At 40.8% G+C, this 22520-nt stretch overlaps 1 long non-coding RNA gene across 1 annotated transcript; it reads right to left on the bottom strand.

Moving 5' to 3' along the window:
- Positions 1-738: 738 nt before the first annotated feature.
- LOC311087658 lies at positions 739-2083 on the bottom strand. The gene is made up of 3 exons (XR_014607342.1): positions 2036-2083; positions 1224-1308; positions 739-1120 (listed from the first exon to the last, which is right to left on the bottom strand). It is a non-coding gene; the product is annotated as an uncharacterized lncRNA (long non-coding RNA).
- Between the last annotated feature and the right edge of the window lie 20437 nt (positions 2084-22520).

The raw sequence follows: 22520 nt of genomic DNA on the forward strand, positions 1-22520 counted from the left end.
TATATATATATATATATTATGGCTGGGGGAATTAATGCGTTAATCTTTGCGATTAATTTGAAATGTTTAACGTGTTAAAAAAATAACACAATTAACGCAGCACTTTTTTTTGCCTCGTTTTAATGATCTCCTGTTGCGGCTGCTATTGAAAAGGCCGAAATATGCCGTCCTGCCCTTCCGTGTTCGGCGATCAGGTTTCATTCTCGCGTAGGTTTCATTCTCGCGTAGCTTTCATGAGCGGCCGCTCCGTGTGTGCGCCGCGCTCTGTGTTCCGTGTGTGTGTGTGTGTGTGTGTGTGTGTCGGCGTGCACTCTAAAAAATGATATGTTGGCTTTAATTAACTATTTTATGTCAACCGGTCCCACATAACTGGGTTATGTTGGATTTATGTAACATTATTTATTTCAATAAACTTAAGTTAATTACATAAGGTTAATCCAATGCCGTTTAGTTGAATAAGGTTAACAGTCTTAATTTTGTCCAAAACAATTAAGTTAATTAAGTTCAATTATCCTAAAATTAATATTTTTACATTCAACCAAAACAAATAATCCAGTTTCATTATGAGTTTATTCAATGAATACATTCACTTTTTTCTTTTTTTACAATTTTGTTTACATTTTTACAAACATTTCAAACATTACACAATATTTACTCTGTAAAGACTGCCTTCACTTTTCAAGAAAATAATTAATTAAATAATTTTAAAAAAGCATATTGCCTTTAGGTGAAAGGATTTATCAATCATTACTTATAAAGGTGTTCTGCAAAAAAAGCAGCAAACTATTTATCAGTTGTTTAAAACAAGACTATTATTCAAAGGAATGTAACATGGTTGATATTGAAACAAAAGTACTGTAACAGTCAACAGTGCAACATTATAGAAAGACCAGAAATGTTCCTAACCTCAGATTTCAAGAGTTTATTTTTCAGGCGTAAATAAGACCTAGCATCGAAGAATACACTTCTGCACATTGTTCAGGTTGTCATGTATTTAGATGCCTTAAATCATGATGCCAACATATTTGTAAGGATCTGTAGCCTCTGCTCCTTCATGTTTGACCACATAGATTCCTAAGGTGGTCTTGCGTACTGAGGTTAGGACTTCATGTTCAACATCCTAAAAAAATACAAAAAGTAACAATTAACAACAGATCAGGGGTGAAAGGGGGAGTTGGTTTTAGAGAAACATACAATATTTTTTATAAATGTAAATAATTTACCATGCACTGCTTCACAAGGTTTGAGAGGGCCAGGTAAACAGCAAGTGCATTCAAGATGAATTCACCTTTTCCCAGTGGTGTCATTCTGAACAATGAGACAAATAAGCAGTGTTCAGAAGAATTAACACAAATTAAGCCAAAGTTATTTCTACAAGAGCCAAAAAAATTATTATCTGCAACTGCATCTGTGAGGGCCTCAAAATTCAGAGAACCAGTACAATAAAAGTAATAAGTGGTTCTAAACCAAAAGCTTTGCTACAGAAAAGCTATTAAATAATCTTGGATGTCAGAGCTGTTCCAATTGTAGGTGCATAAATCACAAATCTGATGCTGCTGAGAAATAGGGTAAAGAGACGAACAAGCTCTGAAATTAAAACAGAATTAATCATGTACATATTAACATTCCAGAGCTTATATACAAAAATTCAAGGGATAGGCTACCCAAAAATTCTGTATTTTTTTTACTGACACTTACGTCATTCAAACTCCCAAAGTCTTTTTTCCTGTTTTTCCTGCTCTTTTCTATCATTACAATGACAGTCGGTGAATTCTTCTTCCGAAGCTTCAATAGCATCAAACAATTGCATGTGACTTTAGAAGCTTCAGAACAGGAACTCACCGTTGACTTTAATTGCATGGACAGAAATGAGCAGGACAACCACATAATTTACCTTTTTAGTTAGAAAAGCGAAAAATAAAAGGGATTCGGTGACATGAAGCAGAGTAAATAATGTTCATCTTTGGGTATACTATTTTAATCTATAGTGAATTATTGTCAGATTTAAAATGATGAAGAATATAACAGAACATACCAGATCCATAACTGATAGGATGCTTATGATCTTCTTTGCCGCTGTTCCTTCTGTCTTTTTGAAATTTTTGAGGAGCTGGGTTCAGAAATGAACAAAAAGGACAAATCAGGTTGGTTGCTGATAAATTTTTGAGTCTTTACAATATTATCATATACCAACACTAACAGTATTTCTTTAACAGCATTTATCTGAATTACATCTAAAAGACTTCCATTTATAATTTGGAATTGCATACAATAACCATCCAAGTAATTCATCACAGATGACATTACATTATAAAGACTTACCTCAAAAGAGTACTGGCTATCTGTTATTAAATTCAGCGACGAAACGCAGATCTTCGATCATCTCATGCCTCCTGTGCGTAAATGTTCTGTCCATCAGCACCTTGATAACCTGTATAAGTGTTGAGCATAAGTGGGACCACAGCGAATTCCATGTTTTAAAACTTTGTGTCCATGTACCAACCTGAAGTGTTTTAAAAGCTTAGATCTGGATGTGTGAGAAGAGCCACGATCTATGCACGTCACATGCAGGACTCCAAAATTCTGAGGAAACAAAAATGAAGATGTGAGTCAAATAATAATAATAATACAAAAAAAAAGTCTAGGTTGCTGAATAATAAACTGTAGTAAAATTTATTTGGATGACCTAATAAGCTTACCAGATGCTAACTTACAGTAGATGCCATCTTACTCAAGTCAGTGTCAAACGTGTTTATTGCCATATGCCTATGTGTTATTCTGTGTTTCAAAAGTTTCAGAGTTATTATTTGACATTAAATAAAAATGCTCAACATTAAGGAAGTTATTAAAATTTATACTAAAACTAGATAAAACTGCTTTATCGGGGCACAACATGGAGAAACTCTTCTTAACTAACGTTAGCAATTTTATAATAAAATAAGGTCATTTGCCATTTTTTGTATGGGTGAATTCAAATATTATCAAAGTTCAGCAAGTTTAAAAGATCACATAAGAGCTAAAAAACGCTAACAACACCACTTGAGGACAAGTGCTAAAAGCAACTTCAATAAAATACCAACAAAAACAGCGATTGACTATTCTAATTTACTGACAGCCTCAATATTAAAGGATAGGAAGTAAAATAACTCACCTTTTGGTCCAGATAAATACAAAATGTTGATTGCATCCTCCGTTTGAGCATGATTTGATTCCCACAAAATGGAGAAGGAGTGCTAAGATGAGCTACGCATTAACGTTCTTTGAAATATTTGCGCATGCGCGCAAATATAGCTCCACCTGTTGACCAAAGTGCGGTACTGCAGCGGTAACACAACTGCATTTCGTTAATTTAACTTAAGAGAGTTGTGTAAATTTGAGAAATTACTTTTTCTAATTCTGTCAACACAACTGTTTTAGTTTTAATGCACAAACACAAGAACATTATTTAATTTGAGCATAGTTACATTTCTTTGGTTCAACAACAGCCATGTTTCATTTTTTAGAGTGTGTCGTTAACAGCCCAGCGGCGCGCTCTCCTTAACGGCCCAAACGCTTCAATCATGTACCAAGCACTGGAAAAGTAAAGTCCACTCAAATAACGTGAAATTTCACTGTAGACTTCTGTTTGCTGAGCTGGTATAGTCATGCTGTGCAACAATGGTAAAATGACCTGCTCTGATCACATGCTCTGGTAATAATAGCTTTGTAGGACTATATTTTATTTTGATAATTAGTAAAATAATAATAATAATAACAATAATCTGTTAAACTGATTATGTTGATTGATTATTGAAAAAGAATGATATATTGATATTTTGATGTTTAATATTTTAATATAGGGCTATTTTCTGTTCCTTTTTTTTCCTGTGTTGTTTAATTAGGTGATTCTAAGTTTAAATATTGATGATTACAAGCTTTGGGGAAACGCAATTAATTGCAATTAATTACAGCAAATTGTGCAATTAATTAGTTATTTTTTTTAATCGATTCCCATATATATATATACAGCGGGGGAAATAAGTATTGAACACGTCATCATTTTTCTCAGTAAATATATTTCCAAAGGTGCTATTGACATGAAATTTTCACCAGATGTTGGTAACAACCCAAGTAAGCCATACATACAAAGAAACAAACAAAAATAAGTTCAGAAATTAAGTTATGTGTAATAATGTGAAATGACACAGGGAAAAAGTATTGAACACATGAAGAAAGGGAGGCGCAAAAAGGCATGGAAAGCCAAGACAACTAGTAATTAAAAAGCAATCCAGCCTCCTGTCAGTGGAAATTAATAACAGCTGGTTCAGTCCCAAATGATGGCCTACAAAAAGGTCTCATTGCCAAGGTGTCACACAAGACACATCTCATGATGGGGTAAAAGCAAAGAGCTGTCTCAAGACCTTCGCAACCTAATTGTTGCAAAACATAATGATGGCATTGGTTATAGGCGCCATTCTAAGCTTCTGAATGGTCCAGTGAGTACTTTTGGGGCCATAATACGGAAGTGGAAAGACAATAATTTCACCATAAATTTGCCTCGACCAGTGCTCCTCGCAAGATTTCTGATAGAGGAGTGAAAAGAATAATCAGAAGAGTTGTCCAAGAGCCAAGGATCTAGGGATGGGACGATTACCGGTTTCACGATAAACCACGATAAAATGTACTGACGGTTAGTAATATCGTTTAAAATTTAATTATCATTAAAACCGTGTTTGATTATCGTGATTTTATATCCTGTTCAGCCAGCAACAGTCTGACGCAGCGGCAGCGCGCAATGTTATTTTTTATTCAAGAAGGAATTGCGGAAGGCAGTGACCGTGCTCGGGAGATTTTTCAGCCTTTTAAAATAATCAATTCTGAGGTGTGGTCATATTTTGGCTTTAACAAAAGTCCTGAGGGAAACTTAATCGAGGATGGTCACCATGTCAGCAGAACATGCACAAGAAGTCGCTGCAATAGGGGGAAACTTCAGATCTGCCGAGTCGTCTTGTGTGACCATCACCGACTGTTGTATAGCGAATGCAAGGCAAGTTAACTTTGACCTTAATACCAAAACTACGTCTGGGCAATAATTGGGCATAAAATGTTGTTTTAAGTTGAATTATTTTATATCAATCACTTGAAATAGCCTAAACGTGAAGCTTCCGCAAAGAAAAGTTCGCAGCAGGCTTAGCCAAAGACAAATAATAAACAAGTTCAAACAAGACTATTAAGAGTGACATTTAAGGGATAATAATTTATTAATTATACACGTTTTACCACATAATTACGGGGACATTGAATTGAGATAAATGTTTTAAATCTTATCTGTTTATAAATCCATTATCACAGCGTACAAAACAATCGTTCAGACAAAATGATCACAACAATATTATCAAACTCTGTAAACAATAAATCAACTCTGATTTAATTTTCAATACAATTAAAAACGGAGACGCAAGACGGCAAGTTGTAGCCTATTTGAATGAAACGAGAAAGCGCGTCCGTTGTGATACATGTTGTAACGTCTGTCAGAGAGTTTGAAGTCTGCCCAGATGAAGAATACATGACAGTGCAAATGAACTGGTAGTTCAACGAGACTTTTATAGATGTTTTCTCTCAGTTAAGCACACTCTTCATACATGTCGAAGAGCGAATGTTAAAAGGGAAAAGAAAACACTCTAAAACACGCAACAAATCAAAGGGGAAGTAAACACATTATAATAAAACAACGGTCAGCAGTAGAGCGGTCATCTTCCTCTTTGCGCGAGCATTCTCACTCTCAATGTGCGTGCGCGCTCACATAAAAACAGCATGCATGCAATAACATACGCCATAGAAGAAGTTATCTTAAAGGCACATCCAAATTCATGTCATGAACACTACTTAACACTAGGTGGCCGTTACAATGGATGTGCGCTGTGTTATAATGCGTTGCTATTGACAACCGTCATTATAAGGAAGGAAATGCCTTAAAAAGTGTATAGAGCTGCTTGTTTTAGTTGTTGTTTGTTGATTTTCAAATATAAAACATGTAAAAATGTCTTAAGTGTGAGCATCAACTCTTTTTAAACACTTTCATCTCGTTTTAACAAAACCGTGATATTATTGATAATCGTGATAATTTTGGTCACTATAATCGTGATATTAAATTTCCATACCGTCCCATCCCTACAAGGATCACTTGTGGAGAGCTTCAAAAAGACCTGCAGATAGCAGGTACTGTTGTCTCAAAGAAAACAGTAAGTAATGCACTCCACCGCCATGGCCTGTATGCACGCTCACCACGCAAGACTCCATTACTGAAAAAAAAGCATGTTGAAGCTCATTTAAAGTTTGCAGCACAACATTTGGAAAAGCCAGTGAAATACTGGGAGAATATAGTGTGGTCACATGAGAGCAAAACTGAACTGTTTGGATGCCATAATACACACCATATTTGGAGGAGTATTGGCAGTGCACATTACCCTAAAAACACCATACAACTTGGTGTTGGCTCTTGGACAACTCTTCTGATTATTCTTTTCACTCCTCTATCAGAAATCTTGCGAGGAGCACTGGTCGAGGCAAATTTATGGTGAAATTATTGTCTTTCCGTATTATGGCCCCAAAAGTGCTCACTGGACCATTCAGAAGCTTAGAATGGCGCCTATAACCAATGCCATCATTATGTGTTGGAACAATTAGGTTGCGAAGGTCTTGAGACAGCTCTTTGCTATTTACCCCATCATGAGATGTGTCTTGTGTGACACTTTGGCAATGAGACCTTTTTGTAGGCCATCATTTGGGACTGAACCAACTGTTATTAATTTGCACGGACTGGAAGCTGGATTGCTTTTTAATTACTGTAAGTTTTCAGCAGTTGTCTTGGCTTTCCATGCCTTTTTGCGCCTCCCTTTCTTCATGTGTTCAATACTTTTTCCCTGTGTCATTTCACATTATTACACATAACTTAATTTCTGAACTTATTTTTGTTTGTTTCTTTGTATGTATGGCTTACTTGGGTTGTTACCAACATCTGGTGAAAATTTCATGTCAATAGCACCTTTGGAAATATATTTACTGAGAAAAATGACGACGTGTTCAATACTTATTTCCCCCGCTGTATATATATATATATATATATATATATATATATATATATATATATATATATAATAGTCCAGGCAAAGTAACTCATTTTGGAGCCAAAAATAGAACTAATTGTAAAATAATTTTTTTCAGCTTAGATAATTTCTATGAGGTGTCCAGAACAACATACTAAAAGTCCTAAGAAATCCTAGTTGAGGAAATATGTTAAATTCTCATCAATCCGAGATGTGTGCCAATAAGGCCAGGCAACCATACACCCCAATGGGGCTATTTTTTTCCTTTACTCCTATCAAAATGAAACTTTACACAATGAAAGTACCCATGAAAAGTTACTTTTTTGTATTACAAGTTTCTTTTGAAATGAATTTGAATGAATTTGAGCCTGGGTTTCCCCCTGCTGCCTTGAGTGCAGCGCGATTTTATTCACGCTGCTAGGCAGCCTGGACCAGATTTTCCCCTTAAAAAGGGAACCAATCACAGAACGGGGAGGGAGCAGCAAGACGATGACAACGTCTATGCGACACACCGAAGCAGTTTGTTTATATCTATGGAATTCAACATGGCATCAGACGCAAAGTTACCTTTCGATGCCACCTTAGATAGTGTTCTAAGTAGTTTAGAACGCAAGTTTATTTCGTCTTCTTCCTCGCCGAAATTCGGTCGCTCTACATACGTCATCTGGTATAATTGAAACGATTGGCTATGAGCTACGTACAGGCGCATTTGATAGACATTCGTAGCGCCCAATAAACAGCTCTGGGCATTCGTAAACCACGCCTCAAATACGAGAAAATGAACATGTGGTTCCCAGACCACGTCTCAATGAGAAGAGGTCTGACGTTAGCCAGACTACCCTAATGGACTTATTTTTGCCTTTACTCCTATCACAATCAAACCTCACACAGTGAAAGTATACATGAAAAGTAACATTTTTGTTTTACAAGTTTCTTTGAAAAATCTATTTTAAATATGCAAATGAGCTCTACACTAGGCCTAATTGACTTATGGCCAAGATACCATAAAGTCACAAGTAGAAAAAAGGGGCCAAATAACTAACACATTCATGTCCATTCAGTAGAAACCAGCTCTCAGATTTAATCAAAAATATCTTAATTTGTGATCCGAAGATGAACGAAAGTCTTACGGGGTTGGAACAACACGAGGGTGAGTGATTACTGACAGAATTTTAATTTTTGGGTGAACTAACCCTTTAAGAATTGATTGCACAATCTTGCCTCCAGTTTTTTTGTGAACAAGCCTGACATTCCCCCACAGATAACATCAGAAGAAAGTCAGAATAGCCATCTCAGTCATTAGTAACGTGGTGAGATTAAATTTTGGGCTGGTAGATTTACAAATGATTGGTATTGTTGGTAAGATTACGAGATTATAGGCAGAAGTCATTCTTACCAACTAAACAATTCACTCTCACACATAAGACAGATGAAAAACCAGATAGACACACTTTCCAGACATTCCAGCTCTTTAAAATAATTTTGCCAGACACCAAAACTGCTTCTCTTTTTGTAGTTAGCAAGTATTTCAGACCAGGCAGGCCACACATCAGACTTCCACCGTTTGTAAAGTAGCTTTGCAGTGTTATGAGAAGCTAGCAACAGCAATATCTAGGTTAGTTAAAGAGAAGCAAAAAAAATATATAAAAATAAATAAATAAAAAACACCAGAAAGAAACTTCCCCTGTTGTTGCTACCTTGTCGTGGTGGGGAGGCTTGTGTGCCTCTGTGACCCTGAAGACTATACCGGCGGGGGTTATACCACTGGCAGGTACTACCAAGCCATGCAGTTTTCAGGTTAGAGGCCAGTCTAAAAGCAGCATTGCCATCACCCATTGGCAGTAGGATGATTGGATGAAGATTGGGCCGATGTATTTGTCATACATATGAATGGTGTTTCTGCCTATGCAAATTAGGACATATTCAATAAGTGTGGCGCTCATGTGCATATTCAAATTCATTTCAAAAGAAACTTATAATACAAAAAAAGTTACTTTTCATGTATACTTTTACTATGTAAAGTTTTATTGTGGTAGGAGTAATGGAAAAAAAATAAGCCTTTTGGGGTGTATTTTGGGCATATTCGATTAGTGTATAGCTCATTTGCATATTCAAATTAATTTTCAAAGAAACTTGTAATACAAATTTTTTTACTTTTCATGGGTACTTTCATTGTGTAAAGTTTCATTTTGATAGGAGTAAAGGAAAAAAAATAGCCCCATTGGGGTGTATTGTTGCCTGGTCTTATTGGCACACATCTCGGATTGATGAGAATTTAACATATTTCCTCAACTAGGATTTCTTAGGACTTTTAGTATGTTGTTCTGGACACCTCATAGAAATTATCTAAGCAGAAAAAAATTCTTTTACAATTAGTCTGTCGTAAAACACTATTTTGCCTGGACTATAAAGGGGGATGCAGATATGTATACATATACATATATACACACCATAAAAAATACAAATTTATAAAAGTTCATAAAAATTATGAACAGAACCGGCGACAAAGGGCAGCCCTGCTGGAGTCCAACATGCACCGGGAACAAGTCTGACTTACTGCCGGCAATGCGAATCAAGCTCTTGCTCCGGTCGTACAGGGACCGGATAGCCCTTAGCAAAGGGCCCCGGACCCCATACTCCCAGAGCACCTTCCACAGGATGCCGCGAGGGACACAGTCGAATGCCTTCTCCAAATCCACAAAGCACATGTGGATTCTTAAAAAGAGGGACCACCACCCTGGTCTTCCAGTCCAAAGGCACTGTCCCAGACCGTCACGTGATTTTGCAGAGGCGTGTCAGCCAAGACAGCCCCACAACATCCAGAGACTTGAAGTACTCGGGCGGATCTCATCCACTCCCGGTGCCTTGCCACCGAGGAGTTTCTTGACTACCTCGGTGACTTCAGCTTGGGTGATGAACAAGTCTACCTCCGAGCCCTCAGCCTCTGCTTCCTCAATGGAAGACGTGTCGCTGGGATTGAGGAGATCCTCAAAGTATTCCTTCCACCATCCAATGACATCCCCAGTCGAGGTCAACAGCTGCCCACCTCCACTGTAAACAGCGTTGGTAGGGCACTGCTTCCCTTTCCTGAGGCGCCGGACGGTTTGCCAGAATCTCTTCGAGGCCGACCGGTAGTCCTTATCCATGGCCTCACCAAACTCCTCCCAAGCCCGATTTTTTGCCTCCACAACCACCAGGGCTGCAGTCCGCTTAGGTTTCCGGTACCCGTAAGCTGCCTCCGGAGTCCCACAAGCCAGCCAGGCCCGATAGGACTCCTCCTTCAGCTTTACGGCATCCCTTACTTCCGGTGTCCACCACCGGGTTCGGGGATTACCGCCTCGACAGGCACCGGAGACCTTACGACCACAGCTCTGAGTGGCCGCGTCAACAATGGAGGTGGAGAACATGGTCCACTCGGACTCAATATCTCCAGACTCCTTCGGTATCCAGTCGAAGCTCTGCCGGAGGTGGAAGTTGAAGATCTCTCTGACAGGGTATTCGGCCAAACGTTCCCAACAAACCCTCACCGTACGTTTGGGTCTGCCAAAAAGAGCTGAGCCGCAAGGCGAAGCTCTCGATTTACTGGTCAATCTATGTTCCTACTCTCACCTATGGTCATGAGCTATATACAGGCGGCCTAATTGAGCTTTCTCCGCAGGGTGGCTGGGCAATCCCTTAGAGATAGGGTGAGAAGCTCGGTCACTCGGGAGGAGCTCAGAGTAGAGCTGCTGCTCCTCCACATTGAGAGGGGCCAGCTGAGGTGGCTCGGGCATCTTTTCCGGATGCCTCCTGGACGCCTTCCCGGGAAGGAGTTCCGGGCATGTCCCACCGGGAGGAGGCCCCAGGGAAGACCTAGGACACGCTGGAAGGACACTGCTGAAGTGTGTAAGCGTCCCAACCCCTAATATGAGGCGCCGTCTAGGGCTTAAATCAAACTTCATTCACACACACATATATGAAACACTTGCATACACCTATATTAAGTAGTCACACATACATGTATACTGCTGAATGCTCAAACAAATACATATGAAATGCACAACGACACACTTAAGTCATGCAATTCAACTCATCAGCTCATTAACCCATGTGATAATGAGCTGATGAACCCAGTGGGCATTTGATGTCAATTTAACATCAATATGACATCACATTGATGTCAAAATTACGTCACGAAATAGGTCAAAAATGAAAGTCATATTGACGTCAAAGTGTCAATGTCAATTTGATGTCAAGATTTTGACCTCTGCTGATGTCATTTTGCCAAACAAATAGGTGAAATGCATGGCCGTACACTTATTACCAGCTTCACTTAAAACTAACCAGATTTACTTTATTTAATTTCTGGTTTAAAGAAATCATATTTTGCATAGTCACGCTTTAGTTGTGCTCTTGACCCTTGACTTTTCATATAAAATTTTATCTGGCTGCTATAATTGTGTAACTTATAAAGCACAATTGTTGTAGCTAAAAAAGCTGAAAATATGCAGTCAACACTCTGGAGCCCATCCCAGATGATGTCCCACCAGCAGGAGGCCTTACCAGGGTCTCTATTGTGGAGCCCATCCCGGTCCAGCAGCACACCAGGGTCTCCCACTCAGCTGAATAAAAGTCTACATAATTTTTTTCTTATTTTATGTACTGTAAATTTAAATGTTTGTTGATTTTGAGATGTTTAACATATGTTGTAAATAGTTATAGAGGTAAAAAAAAGGGTAAAGAAGAATTTGTTTCATGTAGAAATTATGACTGTCATTACAAAAATAAACAATGTCCAGAGCAATGAATTCTCTTTTATTTACACATTTAAAGTGGCACAAAAATAAATAAATGTACAGAATTTTTTTTTCCTTAAAAAATATAAGTGAAAAAAGTTAAACAAGAATATATATATATATATATATATATATATATATATATATACACACCACGGGCTGTTTAAATACTCAATTCTGATTGGCTGGAAGGTGTGCAGTAAAACCGTTTAATGCACAGGTAGTTCCAGTCAGTTTGATTACAGTTCGAAATTAATCCGCTACTCTAAACATTGGTAACCATAGTAACACATTTACACTTGCAAACAGAGTGAGAGACACATATGAAAACGTTTATTTAGGTAGGCTAAATGGATGATTTTTGCATATCGTTTAATTTGTATGGTGAATATGGCAATTTTGAGAAATGGGCCCAGGCACAAGACGAAATAGAAGACTTGGAGAAGACGTTGAATGACAAAAAGCGGCACAAAGAATTAACACCGGCATAGCTAGATAAGATCGAAGACGACAAAGATAAGGTCAATATGAAAAAGACAACTAAATGGGCAGTTAACACTTTCAGTGACTTTTTGCGCCAAAGACAGAACAATTGTGATTTCGAGACCTACTCTGCTTCTCTTTTAAATGAGACATTGTGGGAGATTTATGCCTCTGTTCAGTCTATGCTGGACGCGAATACAGTGTTGCAAGTTTGATGTGTCTCAGAGCAGGTATAAACTGTCACATTACAAAATACAACATCATAAGTGATAAAGACTTCAAGTCAAGCAATGCCATCTTTAAATCAGTTTTAAAGCGCTACAGGAAAAATGGAAAAGACACCAGCGTTCATCATCCGCGTATTACTGAGTCTGACTCGGAGAAAATTAGAAATGCACTTGCACTCTCCCCTTTCACACCCACAGGACTTGTAAGAAAAGTTTGGTTTGACATACAGCTGTGTTTTGCACGGAGGAGAAGAGAAGGAAACCATAACCTATCAAAAGAGTCTTTCGTTCTCCGGCAAGACGAGAATGGGAAAGAGTACCTGACCCTGGCGCATAACCCAGAGACAAAAAACCACAAGGATCCCACTGCATCGGTTATGTTTGCGACCCCCGGCGACCCACTTTGTCCCGTGGACAGCTTTAAAAAATATCTGTCAAAGTGTCCAGAAATTGCCGGAGCATTCTATTTGCATCCGAGACGCATCCCTCTGTGCAAACTCGAGAGCACCGAAGTGTGGTTCACCAGGGAGCCGATGGGGCTCAACTACCTTGGCAATAACCAAGGTATAAGCGGGATAATCAATGGCTAGCCATGCATTAAAGGATTTCTTCGCGTCGGGTGGTTCTTCGCCTCTACGTCATGCATTAAAATCCTTTAATGCATGGCTAGCCGTGGATTATCCCTTACATTATTTATATATATATATATATATATATATATATATATATATATATATATATATATATATATATATATATATATACATACACACATATTTCTCAATCATTCTTTCAAGAAGAGAAAACAGCCTGTCCATCCTCTCCTGTGCTCTCCTCGCCTCTGAAGTCCCATGTCTTCTCTAACCAAGTCCAAAAACTCGTCCTCTCTGTCTCGCCTTCTTCGTGGTGCTGGTGCTGATGCTGCCCCTGGCTCCTCCTCTTCTTGGTCACAAACTGCTGAACTCAACCCTGGTCTGTCCTCAGGGATTGAGGCAATGAGGACAGGGGGGTGGTGCAATGCCTCTGTCCCAACACCTCATCTATGAGGACAAACCAGAGCCAAGTTTCAGCAGTGGTTTTCCCACTCACACTCTCACATGTCCCAGGACACTTGCAATCCTAAGGGCAGAGCAAATGAACCATGGCTTAACAACAACAGCACAATACATTTCAGCAAAGATGTGATCTCAACTTTCTTACTTTGTATTTTTTTTTTTTTTTTTAAGTTGTCCTATTTTTTGGGCCTGTATGGGAGTTACCTTCCCCAGTAGACCCATTTTCACCAGAATTGCTCTAAAAAAGCAGAAAAGGGTACTTATGAAAAATATTAACACAGGGGTGCAATCTTAACATTAGTGCATTGTTAACACTGCAAAATATGACACATCAGGACATGCATACAAAATACTTTAGAAATCATATTTATGAATACTCAAATTTTTGTAGACATAGATTGCATGACAGCACTACAAAAACGCATAAAAGTGAAACCCCATTGCCTTATCTACTGCTTTTCTTATTGTTGTGGGCTTTATAGGGTGAGTGATATTTCTTATAATACACAAGTGTGACAGACTAGTGCAAATATTACAATAAAATTTAATTTATTTAGTTTATTTATTTATTTAATTGCAATTTAATAAATTGAGCTGTCTGCTCCTTGCTCCCTGAAACAATTATTAAACTAATATTGGCACAAGTTTGTCACCTGACAAATGAAGCCACGCAATGGTGACGAAGGAGTTAAGATGAAGTTTATAAGAAAGAAAAACTTGTGGCTTTTAACTCAGGTTTCACTAGCTATTTGAGTAAATGAAAACATAATACTTACAGTACATTTAAATGTGAATTTGCCGTCCACCACCGAACTCTCGGCCGTCATTTTTAAAAAAATAAAAATGCTGTCGTCACCGGCGCGCAATGACTTATGGGGTAGGATCAGGCCGCAAGGATCCTTTTAGTCGAGTCCCAAAATAGATAAATAGCCCTGGATAAGATGCAGTAGGCATTTTTGAGGAAAAGTACTTCAAGTGTTGTTTCTATATGATTTTTAGGTGCTGAATCCATTTCTGCTGTATAACAAGTTGTAAACATCACTGTTTTGGCATAAACAATAAAAACAAAATGGCTGCCAAAAAAACCCAAAACGTTTTAATGCATTTATTGCAGTTTAAAGGGGGGGTGAAATGCTATTTCATGCATACAGAGTTTTTTACACTGTTAAAGAGTTGGATTCCCATGCTAAACATGGACAAAGTTTCAAAAATGAAATTGTACGTTTGAAGGAGTATTTCTGTTCCAAAAATGCTCCTTCCGGTTTGTCACAAGTTTCGGAAAGTTTTTTTCGAGTATGGGCATGTGTGACGTCAGATGTAGCGGAATTTCCTTATATGGGTCCTAAGGGCACTTCTCCGTGGGCGCGCGCGCGCTCGTAGACCAGACAGAGAGAGAAGAGAGCGAAAGCAGTACCTCATCAAAGCGCTCTGCTCGGCTTTTGGAAGTCAATGTCACCAAAGAAGTGGGTTTTTGGTTGCCAGGGCAAGACAACCCTGCACAGGGACCAATGGATGGAGTTTGTTTTTCCGGAGCATCAACGGAGGTTGTGCAAGACTGTTTGTTCCCTGCATTTCGACGATGATTGTTTTATAAACAAAGCCCAGATCGACGGATTTGCGGATCGTCTAATGCTTAAGGATCGAGCAGTCACAATGATAAAGGTTCGCGGTCGTGCGTTGGAACCGGACGGTGAGTAAAACTGCTTCAAAAATGTCTCTGTGTTGTTAGCTCGGCGCGTTTGCACAGCTTTAGCTCCGCCCACACGGCCCGCCTTCAGCCGCTCGGTTTTTTCCGGAAAGACTCGGTACAGCCTATCTTTCTTTTATAAATATAATAAAACTAAAGACTTTTTGGAGATATGAAGGATGCAATACTACTCTATAGGTACTCAAGATTAACAGGAGATTGAGTGAAAATGAGCATTTCACCCCCCCCCCCCCCTTTAAACATTAAACATTAGAACTAAACTATGCATTCTCAGAATATTTAAACATGTAAACAATGAAAAACCAACATTAACATGAAAGGGACAGTTTTTAATGGCTGCTGGAATTATGCCAAGGTACCAAGGTACACTGGGAAGCATATCTCAGTGGAAATATGCAATTATGCCCAGCCCGAAGGGGGGGACTTGGAATACACATGACCCCAGGGGGCTGCATATGGAGAATCACTGGGGTGTCCAGCCGCAGGTGGAATATTTCAACCCCAGGGATGGCAAGGTGGCTTGCCGAGGGAAAGACGCATGCTCAGAGAGGCTTACAGTGGAATACACACGTGGGGGTCGCCCAGAGGGGTAACCATGCACATGGAGGCACCTAGCCAAGCGTGAAAGCTGCCGGTGGCATAACTCTGGCGTTGACGTCAACAGTGCTGGAGGAACTCAGGGCCTGCGGAGAAGCTCACCTGAGGAGAATATCACACGTATCCCGTCCGTGGAGAGGAATGGCGAGCAAGCGAAGACACCTGAGCAGAATCTAGTACCGGCTAGTTGAAGCGAGTACATGAGAAGAAACTGGCTCCAATCGGAGATTGTAAAATCTCGCAAACGTGTTAGGTGTCGCCCAGCCTGCAGCTCTACAGATGTCTGTTAGCGAGGCGCCATGTGCTAGAGCCCAAGAGGATGCCACACTCCGGGTGGAGTGGGCCGTCACACCAAGGGGGCATGGTCGACCTTACTGCTGGTAAGCCACTATCCAGTGAGACAACCTTTGCTTGGAGAGAGCCTTTCCCTTCAGCTTCCCACCATGACAGACAAAGAGCTGGTCTGAAGTCCTGAAACACTGCGTTCTGTCTACGTAAGCACGGAGGGCGCCTTACTGGACAGAGCAGTGCCAAGGCTGGGTCTGCCTCCTCCGAGGGCAGCGCTTGCAGGTTCACCACCTGGTCTCGAAAGGGTGTGGTGGGAACCTTGGGCACATATCCAGGCCGGGGTCTCAGGATCACGTGAGAGTTAGCCGGTCCGAATTCCAGGCACGCTTCGTCAACCGAAAATGCCTGCAGGTCCCCTACCCTCTTGATGGAGGCCAATGCAACCAGGAGCGCTGTCTTCAAAGACAGGAACTTAAGCTCCACTGATTGCAGAGGCTCAAAGGGAGCACTCTGCAGGGCAGTTAAAACCACTGAGAGGTCCCAGGAGGGAACGAGAGGAGGGCGAGGAGGATTCAGTCTCCTCGCTCCTCTCAGGAACCTGATGATCAGGTCGTGCTTTCCAATGGACTTACCTTCAACTGCGTCGTGATGTGCGGCAATGGCGGCAACATACACTTTCAGGGTGGAGGAACCCTTGCAGGAAGGAAAGCACGACACTGATCGGGCCTTTTGTGGGTTCTTGAAGTTTAGAAGAACACCAGTTGACGAAGAGGTTCCACTTCAACGCATAGGCATGTCTCGTGGACGATGCTCTAGCGGAAGTGATGGTAGCCACCACCGCTGGTGGTAGGGTACTCAAATCTGCCTCGTCCCGTCCAGGAACCACACATGGAGGTTCCAAAGATCGGGACGAGGGTGCCATAGGGTGCCCCGTCCCTGAGAAAGCAGGTTCTTTCTCAGAGGAATTGGCCAGGGAGGTGCTGTCGCGAGGAGTACTAGTTCTGGGAACCAGGTGCGGTTGTGCCAATACGGGGCAACCAAAATTACCTGCTCCTCGTCCTTCCTGATCTTGCGCAAAGTCTGCGCAAGAAGGCCCACTGGGGGAAGCGCATACTTGCGGAGGCCCCGCGGCCAGCTGTGCGCCAGTGCATCCGTGCCGAGCGTGCCCTCGGTCAGAGAATAAAACAGGTCGCAGTGGGACGAGTCGTGGGAGGCAAACAGATCTACCTGTGCGTCCCCGAACTGATCCCAAATCAGCTGAACCGACTGGGGATGGAGTCTCCATTCTCCAGCGAGAGGCCGAAACCGAGACAGATCGGCTGCACAGTTCAGGTCTCCCGGGATATAAATGGCTCGAAGCGACCTCAGACGCTTCTGACTCCATATGAGGAGGTGGCGGGCGAGTTGCGACATACGGCGGGAGCGCAGACCACCTTTTCGGTTGATGTACGCTACTGTCGTGGTATTGTCTGATCGGACTAATACGTGCTGACCCCTGAGCAACGCACAGAAGCGGTGCAGGGCGAGACGTACAGCCTGCAACTCGAGGCAATTGACATGCCAAAGGCGCTGGGGTCTTGTCCAGGAGCCCGTGGCAGCATGTCCATTGCACATGGCGCCCCAGCCCATTGTGGAGGCATCTGTTGATACAACAACATGCCGGGAAACTCGTTCTATGGGCACTCCAGCCCGTAGAAAACTGAGGTTCGTCCACGGGGTGAAGGTCTGACGGCAGGTCGAAGTCACTGGGACTCGGAGCGTGCCGTGTTGCCATGCCCACCTCGGGACTCGATCGCGAAGCCAAAGCTGAAGCGGTCTCATATGAAGCAACCCGAGCGGCGTGACTGCGGCTGCGGATGCCATATGCCCCAGGAGCCTCTGAAATAGTTTCAGTGGAACCGCACTCTTGCCCTCGAACTGACGAAGGCAAGTCAGCAGTGACTGCGCGCGCTCGCTCGTAAGCTGCGCACACATGGCGACCGAGTCGATTTCCATACCGAGAAAAGAGATCCTCTGCGCGGAGCAGAGTTTGTTCTTCTCCCAGTTGACCCGAAGGCCCAGAAGAGCTAGGTGCCGGAGCACTAGGTCCCTGTGTTCGCAAACCTTGTCTCGAGAGTGAACTAGGATCAGCCAGTCATCGAGAGGTGTCTATAAAGTGTCTGTCCCGAAGAGGAACAAGGGCTGCCTCGACAACCTTTGTGAAGACACGAGGAGACAGGGCTAGCCCAAAAGGGAGAACCGCGTACTGGTATGCCTGCCCCTCAAATTATATATATACTGGTATGCCTCATTTGCATATGTAAACATGACATTTCAGAAAACTTGTAATACAAAAAATGTCTCTATGTAAGTAAAAAAACTGGAAAGGTTTTATGGTGATATCTATAACTTAAAAATTTTACCCTATCCACCTGTAGTGTTTCGGCTGTGAATAATGCACCTATTGTTTCGATAACAATTACAAGAAAATGGGACCCTTATTTCAATGTTATACTGTGGATCCTTATTCAGGAGACATTGAACTTTCTAAAAATGTGGTATAACAACTTTTCCTCAAAAATGCCTACAGGGTTACACAATCTTGAAGATTTGGACCTGACTATTTTATGTATCCTTTCTTTCACGGGGAAACGAAAAGTGCATTTGGCGTCGCTTAAGCGTTTGTCGCGCCGCGATGACGCAACCGGCCTTTGAATACGGCCTTCGGAGGATGTAGAATTGAATTGGGACAGCCTTCATCGCGCCGCGGTGACACAATCGGCCTTCAAATGCGACCTCCGAAGTGTGCAGCCTTTGAATTGGGACGTTTCGTTGCGCCGCTGTGACGCAATCGGCCTTCAAATACAGCCAATCGGACTTCAAATACAGCCAATCGGACTTCAAATACTGAACTGATTTCAGTCACAGCTTTAGATGAAATCAACTAAAAATATAATAAAACGTATTGTAGTACAAACAAAGTACCAAACTGACTTTATTTCTGTCATTCATCTACAGAATTAATATTTTTTACTAAAAAGTGAAGGGTCAAGAGCACAACTAAAGCAAACGCTAACCACCATCATGGTGACTTTAAAATACAACTATTGATTTAATTTCCCCTGCTGGGCAAATTTAACTGATGAAACCTTATTGTAAAGTGTTACTGATTTCATGATAGCTAACACTTTCATGAATACATACATAAAAAAATTATAACATCAACATAATTAAACATGAATTCCTCATAATTACAATACTTGATTCTCTGTTTCGTTTGGTAAAGTGAATAATATTTAGTAATATCATCATAATTTGCCTATTTTTTGATGTGTTATGCATTCTAATTGTATCAATGTCTTTTCATTTGTAATGAAGAGAGGCTCTCTGACCTGCAGGCAACAGGCTCTTCTCTTCGCTTCCTCTGCAAACAGTACGTGTAAATTATGTAAATTGTTGTGTTCAAACCCAGATAGCAATATAGTTTCGGCCCAGATCCGGCCCACATCTGGCACTTGTGGAATGCGGATCTGGCCCACATGCAGCGTGGAATGATGGCACTTGGGCAGACCGCTCCTGTTTGCCAGATCTGGGCCACAAGCAGGCCATAGCAATGCCACATGTCAGCCAAGAGCAAAAAAAAACAAAAAAACAAAAAAACAAAACTGGACCTTATCTGAGCCACAAAATCTGTGTATATTAAATATGGAGTCATTTCAGCCTTAATAAGCCTGTTAACAAGCAGAATCACTGAAGGAAAGAAGAGAACAGAAAAATAGACGAGCAGAAACACAAGAACTACAACTGACTTCAGCCACAGCCTTAGATGAAATCAACTGAAGATATAAGAAGACATTAAATCTGTGAATATCTCAGCAGAGGAGGATTAAACAACTCCACAAACAGCATTACCAGCTTCACTTATTACTAACCAGACTGACTTTATTTCTGTCAGACGTCTACAAAAGTTTTTATTGAGAATTAACAGAGGTTTAACTCGAATGTGTTTGATTTGAAGTCACCATAACAGTGATTAGTGTTTCCATTAGTTGGGCTCTTAACTCTTAACTTATCTTTTGTCTTTATTGGCCGCTATGACAGAGTGTTTGTCAAACACATTTGCAGCAGCAAAGAAAGCTAAAGTGAAACGAGATCAGGTGATATTCCCATATCCAATAGTCCCACGTTCAGTGGTCCAATGGTCCCATGTCTGGTTGTCCAAAGTCCAGTAGCCTGGTTTTCCCAAGTCCTATGGTCCCATGCAAAGTTGTCCCAGGGTTTCCAAGTCCAGTGGTCCCATGTTTGGATGTTCTGAGTCTAATGGTCCCAAGTCTGTTAGTCCCTGTGCTCTCTAGCCTGGCAGTCTCACCTTCTTTTGATCAATTTATCATTTAACAAGATTTAACTACGAATGTAACTATAATGACAGAATAAACAAAAGCAGCAGCCCCTCATGGACGATCACACATTAACAGTGTCGTTCATTAACATCACTTCACTGGCCTCACCCCTAAAATAAATATATCTTGATTTATGAAAGTTTAGATATTTGTACTGGAATAAAAAAGGCAGAAAATCACTTTGTCAGTGTATGAAATTAAGTGAATATAAAGTGTCTGTAGTTTCTAGTTTCTGATGAATGTGTGTGTGATTGTCCAGAAAAAGACTGGAGCTCTGATGACAGACAGCGGGAACATCAGCTCATGTCACACCTGCTGTCAATCATCCAGCAGACGAATGACATCATCAGCCGCCTGGATCTGGACAGACAGATGTCAGAGATCACCTGACCCCAGCAGTGTGAGGTCACATGATAATGATGTGTTATTGATGGATGTGTTGTGTTCTTCATCAGGGAAGAGGAGGAGGACATGATGATGTCTGCTGTGATCCAGAGGACAGGTGAGAAACGATCCTCTTTCGCTCTCACTAGCTATGTTTCCATCCACTTTTCAATCGAATTATCTGAAGTTCGGTAAAAAAACTCATGCGAATAAAGCTGGTGAAAGTGTGTTTCCATCCAACGGCTTTAAAGCGAATAAAAACCTGTGCGTAATGACGTCACATGCTGTTTTGCGATCAAATTGGTATATCGAATTGATTTGAGACATTTTATGGTGTTTCCATTCATTTTCGCACTGAATGCACAACATTCAAGCAAACATTTGCGAACAAAGTTTTGCTATACAAAATGGATCGCGCCATCTACCAACAAATGATGCTTAGAGTCCTGCACGGGTCCATTTTTGGAGACCCGCCCCCGCCCGTACCCGCAAAGTTCAGCACCAGATCCGACCTGTCACCCGTGATAATATCAAAATTAAATCTGCACCCGCCGTGCCCAGACCCGTTAATATTTGGCCTGTTACCCGACCCGTGCCCACGATAAATCACACACAAGCTAAAATCATTCCAATTAAAGTGCTTTATTTTTTATCTCGCATATCTCTCTACATCACAATTGCCTCATGAATGGGCTAATGAGCGCTAAAGTGCGCTTTGTTTTGCGCCATTCAAGTAGCCTACCTCCAGTTCACGTGCCGGCGCTTCCGTGTCCTGATTAAATTGCCTGCTATATTTAGCGCTTATTAAATCCAGGAAATTGGTTGATGAAACATTGATTAAAATTAAGATACAATTAATACAAAACGAAATTCACTTTAAAGAAAGGCTTTTTACAAAAACAAAATTAATAAAGTGGTCAAAATCATGTCTGCCCACTCCATTTGTTTCCCGATATTCGGGATCATCTTATCTTATTCATGCTTTTCACTTTTCATATAATCAACATGAAATTTAAATATATATATATATATATATATATATATATATTATTTTATTTAAACATGAATATGAAACTAAATCGTTTTTTAATGACTGGGCTACAACACATAGGCTTTAGCCGGCCCTACAGTACAGAGAAATTTAATGTCGGAGTGTTGCCGGTGAGCATGTGGGGGGAGAGATAAGTTTTTCAATCAATATTATTTTGCTTGATATACCAATTCTTAATATTTGGTGTTTTAAATGCCTGTTTGATGTCTCTGTGAAAGTTTTAATTGTAGGTTTGTGGCCAGAGTGTCGCGATTTCAGTTTCATTTCGCATAGCCTACAGCCCTTAATCTGACGCCACGGGTTATTATTTAAAAGAAAGAGCGTAGCCTATGTTTGTATGTAGGCCTATATATGGGCAATTTATATACACAATATTTAGCCTACTAAAATATAATTAATATAATTTTATTGCATTTGCATTAGTTGTTTGAAGAGTAAAAAAAAAAAAAAAAAGTTTACAAGTTTACAACCGGCAAGTCGGTAGGACT

The sequence above is a fragment of the Abramis brama genome (genome assembly GCF_963993115.1).
Source record: "Abramis brama genome assembly, chromosome: 1".
Lineage (NCBI taxonomy): Eukaryota > Metazoa > Chordata > Actinopteri > Cypriniformes > Leuciscidae > Abramis > Abramis brama.